The sequence below is a fragment of the Drosophila persimilis genome, unplaced genomic scaffold (assembly GCF_003286085.1).
Source record: "Drosophila persimilis strain 14011-0111.01,24,50 unplaced genomic scaffold, DperRS2 tig00000191-arrow-pilon, whole genome shotgun sequence".
NCBI classification, from domain to species: domain Eukaryota; kingdom Metazoa; phylum Arthropoda; class Insecta; order Diptera; family Drosophilidae; genus Drosophila; species Drosophila persimilis.
The window spans coordinates 3,205,580-3,216,602 of NW_020825298.1; the positions used below are offsets into that span (position 1 = coordinate 3,205,580).

Consider the following 11,023-nt stretch of genomic DNA (forward strand, 5'->3'; position numbering starts at 1 on the left):
AAAACCATCTCAGTGACTTATTTTCCATCAAGGAATCCTAATTGAAAGCTCTAGAGCCTCCGTCATTGAATTAACTTTCCAGTGGCTCAGCAGTGCCTCATTTCCTTTTGTTTTTCTTGATAATTGCTTTGGTGACTTTGAAAATCAAATCAAAAGTCCATTTGAATGTTCAATACTTCACTCAAAATGATCAATGAGCAAATCACTTAGCATAACTCGAAGGAGAGACAGGGAGATAGACAGAGGGGAAATGCAAAATGTTTTTCCACTGTGGAGCAGAGCTTTTTCCAACTTGGAGTGTGATTGATGGCGAGGGAAACGTAATTGAAATCCCCGCCAGAGGAGCAGCAGAACTTCTCTCCGAGAGAGAGACAGTGACAAAAAGGGAAAGTTTTCACTTTACTTTTCCCCCAATGCCAGGGCGGGACCAGCAGACCAGACAGAGGCCAGACAGAGCTTGTCATTGTGCAGCCACAAGATGCATATCTTTGCATCTCCAGATGGGCGGAAAATCATAAACAAAAAGGGGATACCAGGGGGATGCCAAGGGGATTCCAAGGGGATGCCAGGGGGGTGATTGCAAATGCGAAATCAATCTCTGGTGTTGGCATTAAAAATGCAACAACGTGCGGGGCAACAATGAAAGCGAAATCCAGACGGAGACAAATCATAAAAAAAGAAAGCAAATTGCCATTGCCTTTGCCTTTGCCTTTGCCAGACATAAAATACATCGAGATACAGCATCTGGGGGTTGCCTGCCTGCCGCCTGCCTGCCTGCCACTTAGCTGCAACAAATCGTCAAATAAGTGGAAAATATTGCAGGCCACAAATTCTGGGGCCATTCTTATCTTAAACTCTGCACAAGGCGATGCCGATGCCGATGCCAAAGACAGAAGGAAAGCAATTCCGATGACCTCTTTAAATATTAATACGCGTGCCGTGATTGCACTGGGAATTGTGATTGACTTTTTAGACCTGGCCGAAACCACCCCTGAGGGGTGAGCGGCAAACATGCACTTGCCCTTCCAGCTTCCAGCGCCTTCCTTGTTCAGATCCTTGACATTTGAGCTGCCACCCCGTGGCAGTTAAATGCACAGCACCCCCGCACCCCCACCCCCATCCCCACAAGGCAAAGAGACAGAGACTCCACTCAGGCGATGTCCCTGGAGATATTCCCTGTAGCCGCCCAAGGAGCAAAACTTTGCGCTTGACAATGTCTGCGGCAGAGAGGGGGCGGGGGGGCTGGCGGATGGTGGCAAAGTTTTTCCTATTGATTGGGGGTCTAGCCATCCCATTAAAGGCCTGGCCAACACGCCAGCTCCAGTGCTCATTGCACATGCAATGCCCTGCAATGTCTACCTGTTGGCCACGTTCTCGCCACGATTTTGTCAATTAAGCCAATGAAGTGCCTGCCACTTGCCACTTGCCACAGAAACACACACCGAAAAAAAAACCCCAACAAAACACGAGTCCAACCAATTAAATGCAAATTTATTGAAATCAATGCCAAATTAGTTGCCAATAAATAAATTGCCCAATAAATTGTGTCGTTTACACATGCAATTGTGGCCGCAGCTGAAATCACACAAAAAATAACCCCCGATGCGAAATTTGTAGTCGGTGAATGTGTGGAGAAAGTCGTTAAAGTAAAAGTAATTAAAAGTTAGTGGCGGAATGCGCTGCGGTGGGTAGGGGTATGCATAAAGCAACTATTTTGTATTTTTATTGTATTTTTATTTATATTCTGCGCTTAAAACTTTGGTTTGCATTTAATGGGGAATGATTGTTATTCCAAAAAGGGAAATACATATTGATATTTCCGCTCTAGCGTTACGGTCTAGCGTTAAAGAATAGCCTAGATTGGGGGAAATTTTCTGGGAGATTTTTTAGATACCTCAATATGTTAGAGAAAGTTTGAGGAATAATTTTTAGCAAGAATCATTTATCTACTGGGAAATAATAGTTCAAGAAAACATGACTCTGAAAACTGGACTATAAAAACATGACTGCAAAAATACTTGAGACTTCGGCTGTAGCAGTGTATCTCTCGATTATAGCGACTAAATCATCTCATTTGTCCGTCACGGTCAGTCTGATCTCAGTCTTCCTGGTTTTCATCTTTAGCACTCGCCAGACCTCTTCTTCATACTTCGAAAAACGCTCTACCACTACCAGATCGACTGCACGATTTGCTCTACATCACAACCTCTTGAAACTATGTCCACTGTTCTCTGTTTTGCTGGCCCAAGCCGCCACGAGGCGTCTCCTGGTCACTCCTGAATCTCCGCTTCCCGACGCGTAACGAGTTAATGAAATTCTATGGCAATCGGTTTAAATTTAGAGACAAAAATACACGGAAATGTGTTCTAATAGACTTTTAATGTTCTTTGTTCTCTCGCCCTGATGGACATTTCCGCTGAAATGCCCAATGGCTTGAAAAGATTTCTGGGGGGAATGTCGAGATCCAGATCTCATTAGAGGTGTAACGTCGTAGTGCTGCCATCCCATCAGAGGGTGCTGCGCGGATGGATCATGTGTTAGAGGGACTTATTGGACTTATGGCAGGTGTAATATCGCTAGAAGGGCCCACCTCCTCCCAAGATGAAAGCACACTCCGTTTGTATTGTGGTTAAGGCCAATGTAACACTCTCGGAAGATCAGGATGAAGGGGACGAACGATCCTACAGCCTTCTAACGATCATCAGGGCAAATAAAACAACAACCGTGTGGAGCTGAGGGTTTTCTTCAACTGAAGGAAGTTTGGGATCGTTTTCGAGTGGGTTTCTCGCAAAGCAAATCGATTTCAAGGACAAGGCACGTTAGAAGCGTGGCATAGAGTATTATAGGAATGCCACTTCCGTATTGGATTGGATCCGCTACCTTTACGGAGTCTCTCTCTCTCGTTGGACCTTCGAGTGTTTCTAAAGCGATGAGGGAAACCAATTGGAAAGAAAGAGGACAGCGATTCCTCCCAGAGACTTCTTTCATTCATTCAGGGACAGAATTTAGACAAGGTCGAAGACTTCGAGTGCTTCCTTCTACCACAGATTGTAGAGCCCTTAGATAACACAGTGCTTAAAAAAGAGCCCTAAAGGTTCCCAGTCTTCGACCTTTCCGAGAAAGATCTCTACTAATTCTCTCCTTATCTGAGATGTGGTTGAGGCCAAAGCCAGATCCCAGCTCTTGTTTTTCTTAAACGCACTAAAGATCCCCCACAAAATCTCTCATATTATTCGAGGCCTAAGCTCTGTTGGCTTATAAACCGATTTAATGGACTGTGGACGGTCTTAAACCTATCAGAAGCACACACACACCCGCATACATATCTCCTGAAATGTTGCAGAATATTTGGGATTTATTGTAGCTCCTTTACTGGAATGTTTTTGCATATTCCATTAGTCCGAGGGTTGGCCGCCCTGCCCCTGGTATTCGGGGTCTAGAAGTGCTGGTCCTTCAAGTGGAGGGGCGGGGAGGGGAGTGGAGTGGAGGTGGATAGCCAGTTTTATGCCCACTTAATAGTTTTGTTTTTGTGTGTGTCTGCGAGTATCTGTGTGCCGTGTGGGGGCAAGGGGCCGGGCAAATGACTAACCAGAAATGTGAAGACGGCCTTCGGTAGACGAAGGCCTTCCCTGGGTTCCCTGTGTGCCAAGTGTCTGATAATTTATGGGTCCGAGCGTCAAATGGCAGACGGCTACGCGGCGGCTACTTGACAAGCCCCCAGCACACACACACACGCACACGAAGGACACAAATGCCACTTGAAATACTATAAATGTGTGCGTGTGTGTGTGGGTATGTGTTTAGGTTTAAATTATATTAAACTGCCACAGCGTGGCATGTGTCCCATTTCGAATGCTACCCCCAGGAAGCACCTCAGATGGCGATTGGAAGGGGGGGCAGTGGCAGTGGGAGAATGTCCCCCCTCCACCCACTGCCACTGCGGTTATCTGTCCAGAAATTGTTTTCATAATGTTACCTCATGGAACACACACACAGGGGGCACACAGGGGGCACACAGGGGGGCACACAGATATAGATGCGAGATTGGAGGCCAGACAATGGGACATTTATCATGGGGCTCCCGCTCTAAGCCCCCCGCCGCCGCGTTCGGGCTACCAGGATTTCCATTTAGTGCAAATGCAAATGTCAAAAGTTGAAGCCCAAAGTTTTCAACACTTCCACCCCCCCACCCTCTGCACCACCCCCCCCACACTTTCGGAAGAAACGGAGGATCTAAGGATCCCTTCAGTCTAATTTAAATTGGTTTGTTTTTGTCGTCTGTTGGCATTGCGCTTTTTGCCCTGCACTTTGGGTCCGTCCCCCAACAATTACGACTGTCCCACCCGTCTCCCCCGTCCCCCACCCGTCCCCCTTCACTTACCTACGGGGTTTTCCCTTTTTTTTCCAGCCATGGAAAACTTTTTAACGCTCTGGGGAGCTAAATGTTCGAAGGGGGGGTTAGGGGGGTGGTTGGATCTCTGCTACCGGTAAATGGTGCCGTTTACTACCTCATCGTGTATGCCGCTGTCTGTCGCACATTTCATTTTTGCTACGACTCGAAACGAGTGAAATTAAAATGCTTGTTTTCACTTTATGCAAATTCTTACTTGAAAAACGTTAAAACGTAAAAACGTAAAAAATAAAGAATCAAATGAAAAGCGAGGGCAGCACACAGCAGCAAAGCACAGCGAGCCTGGGGTAAGGCGTCGACCAGGGGTATACCCTGTAATTCTCTTAGAGATTCTCTTAGAGAGAATTTTGCTCAATCAATCACTTGATTAAAAATGTGTAAAAAATGTTTTTAATTTGTATCTAATTTTTAATTTGAAATTTTATTTAGTTTTAGTTTCAATTTAATTCGTAACTTTAAATTAATTTTAATTAAATATTGGCTACGGAATATAAAAGAAATTTTTAATTGTAATAAAATTTTTAATTTGAATATTTATTAAATTTTATTTGAATTTTGAATTTTAGTTCAATATTTTTTTATATTGCATTTTTAATTTTTTAATTTAATTTAATTTTGAATAATTTATAGATTATTTTGTAATTTTAAAGAAATAGGAAAGAATCCATAAAACGGTGACAAGCCATAAAGTTCCAACTTTTCCCAAAATACTCAAAATATTAGCCCTACTTTTAGGAAAATTAATTATGATCCGTCCAAGGAAAATCTTCCCTGAATATCAAACCGCATTTATCATAAAATTCTTATACTAATTTTGTCAATTTATTCGAAATGAGTCGGAATATGGTCTATCGAAGCACTCGAGCATCGTCAGAAAGGTACTGCTAAGCCACTTTGGAAGAGAGAGCGGCAGAGACCAAGCGATGTAGAGAAAGAGACAGCATAGTGGGCTGGAGAGAGAGACGAACAGTCCTGAAACTTCTGTGAAAAAGAGATAAAGATATCCCGCGTGGACAGCCTTTGTTTCCTTTTTTCTTTCTTCTATTGTCTCTAGCCTTAATAATCGTTAAAAACCCGTTGTTCAAAGATCCAAAAGCAAGGTTATTCGCAAACATATTCGCTTCCACATCGCCGCCTGGAATACTGGGTACACGACCGGCTGAGTGCCCGAATATATATTAAAAAAAAAACAAACAAAAATACAAAAAAAAAGCAACGTCAAGCAAATAAAAATGGCGCGTATTTACGTTTGGGAATATGTAAATAAGCGTCCGTTGTATTTATTTTCTTTAGCTTTACGTGGCGTCCCAGCGAAAAGGGGAGTCTTGGGGGGGAGGAAGGGGAAGAAGGTGTTTGGCTGTTGCTCAGCTTTCGGTTGTCCTCCGTTCGGCGTTCGCCGTTCGGCGTTCGGTTAAGGGGGAAGTTTTTTGGTCACTCGCGGGGCTTACAAGCTATTAAAATGTCGCTGCAAGTACTTAACTGCTTGATGTTGTCAATTTAAATTAAAACCACTGCCGCAAAAGTTACGGGGCGCCCAGATGGAAGACAGACTTATAGACAGGGCCGCATGCCGCATGCCTCATGCCCCCATAGAGGTAGGGCCCCCCGCAGAAGAGTTTGGGGCCAAATGGATATTGCGGAACAGAAGAGCATGCGTGGATTAACAGGGGAAAAGCCCAAGGAAAAGTAAGGGAAAGGGCAACAAAACTTTTCTTTATGACTGCACTCGGAAGGTCTCTCTCTCTGTATGCTAATGGACGAGATGGTAGGCCAAGGTCTGCGTCTGCGTCTGGGTCTCCGTCTGGCCCCTGAGATGGGCAAACTGGGAAATTAAAAAGTTGTCGGCTAAGGATCTGCCAAATGTCTTGTCATTAAGGAAAGTGGCTTATTACAAGGATATACTCACTTCCCCTTCCCTTCCCTTCGCACAATGCCCAGGACCTGGGCGGGAAGTGTCTAACACTTGCAATAATTGCTTCCAAAAAGTTTAGCCCTTATTTTAGTCCCTTATTTTATTAATTGAAAGTTTTTTTCGCTTTGCGTAAAACGATATAATTTTCCTTCTTCGTTTATTGCTAGCATTAAAAATATTATTGTTATTTTTATGCTTAGAATTTTTCAATGTTTTTGGTGGTGTTTTCCGGTTTCAGATAATCTTGAAAAAGGGAAAAATTGGTGCTACCGTTTTCCCAGAACGTAATATTTTCCTACTTTTTATGCAATAAAACGAGTGTTAATTGCAAAAGGAAAAAAAATAGATGATTTATTGATGCAGTGACATAAAATTGAAACTATTTCCAAAGCGTTTTAGCCTTCGGCATTTTTATAAATATTTTCTATTTAACCCAACCTCAAATTTTACTTTGAAATAATTGCTCACCACGCAGCAACACTTTTCGTTTTCGTGCTAACAGCTGAGGCAGCCCGCTTTGGCTATCCTTAAGTCGGATGTTACACATAACAGAGTATTCTGTGCGCTTAACAGCACTAAATATTGTGTTTAACAGGACATATGGAAATGTAGTAAAAACTTGCGAAAACGAAAGCACCCAAAGACGAAAACGTAACTTTTTGGGTGAAAACGCAAAAGTAAGTCACAATCGAAGCCTGTCTGAATATAATTATAGAATTTGGTAATAAATCATAGACACAGAAAAGCAATAGAAGCTTCTATAGAACCTTCGAGTAGTCCTTGGGATTGCACAGCACGATAATACCCAATAATCAGCTGGCTTCTTTGCGGAATCAAATCATATCACATATATCCAGAAGTTCTAATCCCAAGGCACTTCTTTTTCTTAGCTTCCACAACATGTAGAACTCCAATTAAATGGCAAACATATCCAAGCCGATAAAAACTATGGCTTATCAGGCAATAAGACTCAAAATTTAAGGTGAAAATTGAGCAAAAAATAAAGCCTTTCGTGTTGATCTCGGGGCTGCCTGGGTCTGGGCCTCCAGCCAACTTATGACAAAGCGTTTAAACGGAGGATCCTGGAGGGCTGTCGGCAAGTGTGTCCCTGTCTGTCCTTTCCCCAACCCTCTCCCGCTCTCTGTGTGTCGTAATAAGCGAATCGGCTCAAGGCATTTTAGTGCTCAAACAAAAGACAAGGCAGCAAACACACCTCCACCCCCCACCTCCCCAGTAAACGCATAAAAGCAGAGCCCAGAACGTGCTCTGATTTTGTAAATAATTGCAATGACGATGCCAGGATCCACATTCACATTCGCATCCCCATCGACAGTCGACAGTCGACTGAAACAAGCCCCCTGGAGCGGCGACTGGAGCCCACGAGCCCAGTGCATGATAATATTAATAATAGTGGTAATAATCATACGCACTGTGTGACGACTACACGCCATGCGAGAGTACGGCTCGTGCGAGCATAAAAAGGATATACGAACAAAGGCCAAAGGGAAAGAAAAAATCCCGTCTGCTGTCTGCCGTCTGCCTTTCTGTTTTAATATGATTAATGCTCCATCCGAACAGAGATGGCAAAATATTTACACGTATTGCCGCAGCTACAAGGCTTCTCCGGGAAGGGGAAGGGGGGGAGTGGGAATGGGAGGGGGCATGGGGGCCACGCGTCTCCTTTTCAGCACTGGGCTTAGCGGGTTTTAGTCCTGCAAATGCTCAAAGTAGTTCTCAAATGCACTTTCAACGGGATTCCAAGGGAAGGTTACTAAATAGACGAAGGGGAAGGCAGTTTTTGGTGGGGAAAGAAAAGAAGAGGAGAGTGGCAGTGAGTGGCATGCAATATATGAACATGGAAATCTGTCCTGAGGGGTCCATATTTCAGAGGAAATATTTTTAGATTTAATGAGAATATTTCTAGTAATTTTTAGGTCTTTGCTTAAACAGATCTGGGACAAAATAAAACTTTTGAATGCATTTTCCACCAGATAAAAATATAGATTGTAGGTCTGTCTGAAAAGATCACTTTCTTATACTTGGATTTACGAAATATAGCCGTAAAATATTTTTTAAGGAAATTAAAAAACCACGATTCTGTGACTTTATCCACTTTTATAATTTTCACTCGAAAACGGCAGCGCTTATTTTCACATAAATTAATGGAAAGAAAGGAAAATTGTACAATCCTTCACAGGATTTTTGATTCGTCTTCATGGTGTGTATATATCTGAAGATATAGCCACCCAAAGTTGAAGTTTTCTACAATTTTTAATCTTTTTACAGCTTTGACAATTTGTTTTTTCGATTCAAAATTTTGTATGTGATGGTCCCATTTTTAGAGGTTAGTTTTTGAGTGGCCTTAATTTTAGAATTAGCTACTAATCGTTAGAATTCCCCAAAGAATGTGAAACTATAATACCAATTTTCCATGTTTCTATAAACTGTCCCAAAACGTTGAATGGCATGGCATAAATATGCATTTAATGCATGAAAAGTGTAAATTCTACATGAAATAAGATACTTATACATCAGAAAAACAATCATTTCCACCAGAAAAATATTCTCACTCTTTTTCAAAATAAAGAACGCGAGGATAAAACGAGAAAACGAGGCCCCTTCCCAGGAGATGGTGGAGGAAACGGTAGAGAACAGGACTGAAAAAAATACATCCCCTTTCCTTAAAATATTGATGCAAAAATCATAGAATAATTTGAACAAAATATAGATAAAAATTTCAAGAAATACCCAAAATCCCTTAAAATATGTATGTACCTTTCTCCTTTAGCCACATCCTTTCACAACGTGTGTGAAAACTTTCAGCGACTTTTCATCGATATTCCTTGCAGGCAGCAGCCATGGGAATGTCTCCTGCCTTTTCTCAAGAGCATAACCCCTGACAATATGCTTTTGGAAGCGGCCACAAAGTTTACTTTGAATTCAATGAAGCAGGCGAAATTTGCCTGACAATTAAACAGCTTGAGATGCCAAAAAGAAAGGGGAGAAAAGGAGCGACCGAAGAAAGAAGAAAGATGGCAAAGAGAGAAGGAAGTGTGTATTTCATTCATTCCCCCGACTACCGACTGCCGACTGCCGACTGCCAAAGCAAAAGTTTATGCATCAAAGTTAGTTCTGTGGCGCCCCAAACTTGTGCAGCAGCGATTTCTGTAAGCGATGCAATCCTCAAAAATATCAAGTAAAAAATTGTAAAGAAAGCGGAAAAGAAAGAGAGAGAGAGGGAGAGATGGAAACCAATTGCAAAGTTTCATCCAAGGGAAAATATGAAGAAGAACTTTTCCAGAAGGTAAATCTGTCTATGGCTCTAGCATTTGCCATTTTTCCATTGTATATTTATGCCTTTTGGCAGGGCAGGCCGGAGAGAGAGAGCGAGAGAGAGAGAGTGAGAGAATCGCCTGCACATTCCAAAGGTAGGAAAATGCAATAGCGCAGAAATTAAAGAATAATATTTTCTTGGGTCCACGACCGAAATGCAAGCGAGCGTTAAGCAAAAAGAAGGAAAAACGAATGAAAGTAAAAGATAAACAAGAGGGGGAGATGCTGCCAGCAAAAGATACACTCTTTAAAAGCGCATAAATTGTCATTCGAGGGGTGGCTTTCCCGGGGGGGTGTGTCGCTGTCTTTAAGTGTTATTCCTTTGACGAGTAACCCTCCCCCGTTGTTAGTGGGTGGGGTGCAAGTAATACGATCTGTTTACTTGGCCTAAAAAAACAGGTAAAAAGCTTTTGTGTCAATCAAAATGCCAACTGACAGTTGACAGAGTTTTTGTTTTAAGAGAAACTTGCATAAATAAGCCATAAATGGGATGATCGGCGGCCAAGGGCCCTCAGCCCTGGATGCGAATGCTGCTCCCCAAAAAGAAAAGTCCCGAAGTCGCATTTAAATAAGTCGACGACGGGGCAGGGCATAAATCTGCATGCAAACTGGTGGCATGACAGGCGTGTGGCACAAACAACAATTGCATCATCAAGTCGTGACGTTTGACAAATGAGCCTGAACCGACCCCACCCCCACCCACCGCGCGCCTCCTCCTATTTTCACAAAGTAAAATATTGCACACACACACACACACTCACACATGGTCCTTACATGCACTTACACGCACACACAGATACGAGTGTGTGTACACGTATGCGTATTCCAAGGTACATCGAATGGGTGTAACAAAAGCAAAAATGCCAACGGAGCAGTCAGCAATCAGGACGACTCGGCGTCTAGAGATGACCGCGTGACACGAAGCACGAACTGCGGGCAGTGCAGGTGGGAATCGGTTAAACCAGAGATACATTCGATTTTACTTGGTTTTTTGGCGATTTTTTTCCTTAAATGTTGGGATGCTTCTGGTTTTTTTTTCATTTTCTATGGCCTAATCTCTTTGTATTTTGTAAAAGATCGATAGATAGATATTAGTAGATCTATAGGCCTTTTTTATATAGATAGATAGATAGATAGGTAGATAATATATTACTCTCCCAAAAGAAGATTAACGAATAGAAACTTGTTTAGATTTGGTGACAAGACTCCCGGAGAGACTTACAGAAAGGATAATCAATAGATCTAACAGGTGTCATTGAAAAAAGTACTGATGGAAATATATCTCTTCTGTTGGCCCTTCTGGACCTCTCACTTAAAGGTTTTAAACATCTATTGTTTATGGTTTAGAGTTCAACAAGGACGGGACA

General features: G+C 42.5%; 1 long non-coding RNA gene across 1 annotated transcript; it reads right to left on the reverse strand.

Annotated features, from left to right (window-relative positions):
* Positions 1-2,360: 2,360 nt before the first annotated feature.
* Positions 2,361-2,733, reverse strand: LOC113565762. The gene is made up of 2 exons (XR_003408775.1): positions 2,591-2,733; positions 2,361-2,517 (listed from the first exon to the last, which is right to left on the reverse strand). It is a non-coding gene; the product is annotated as an uncharacterized LOC113565762 (long non-coding RNA).
* Positions 2,734-11,023: the final 8,290 nt, after the last annotated feature.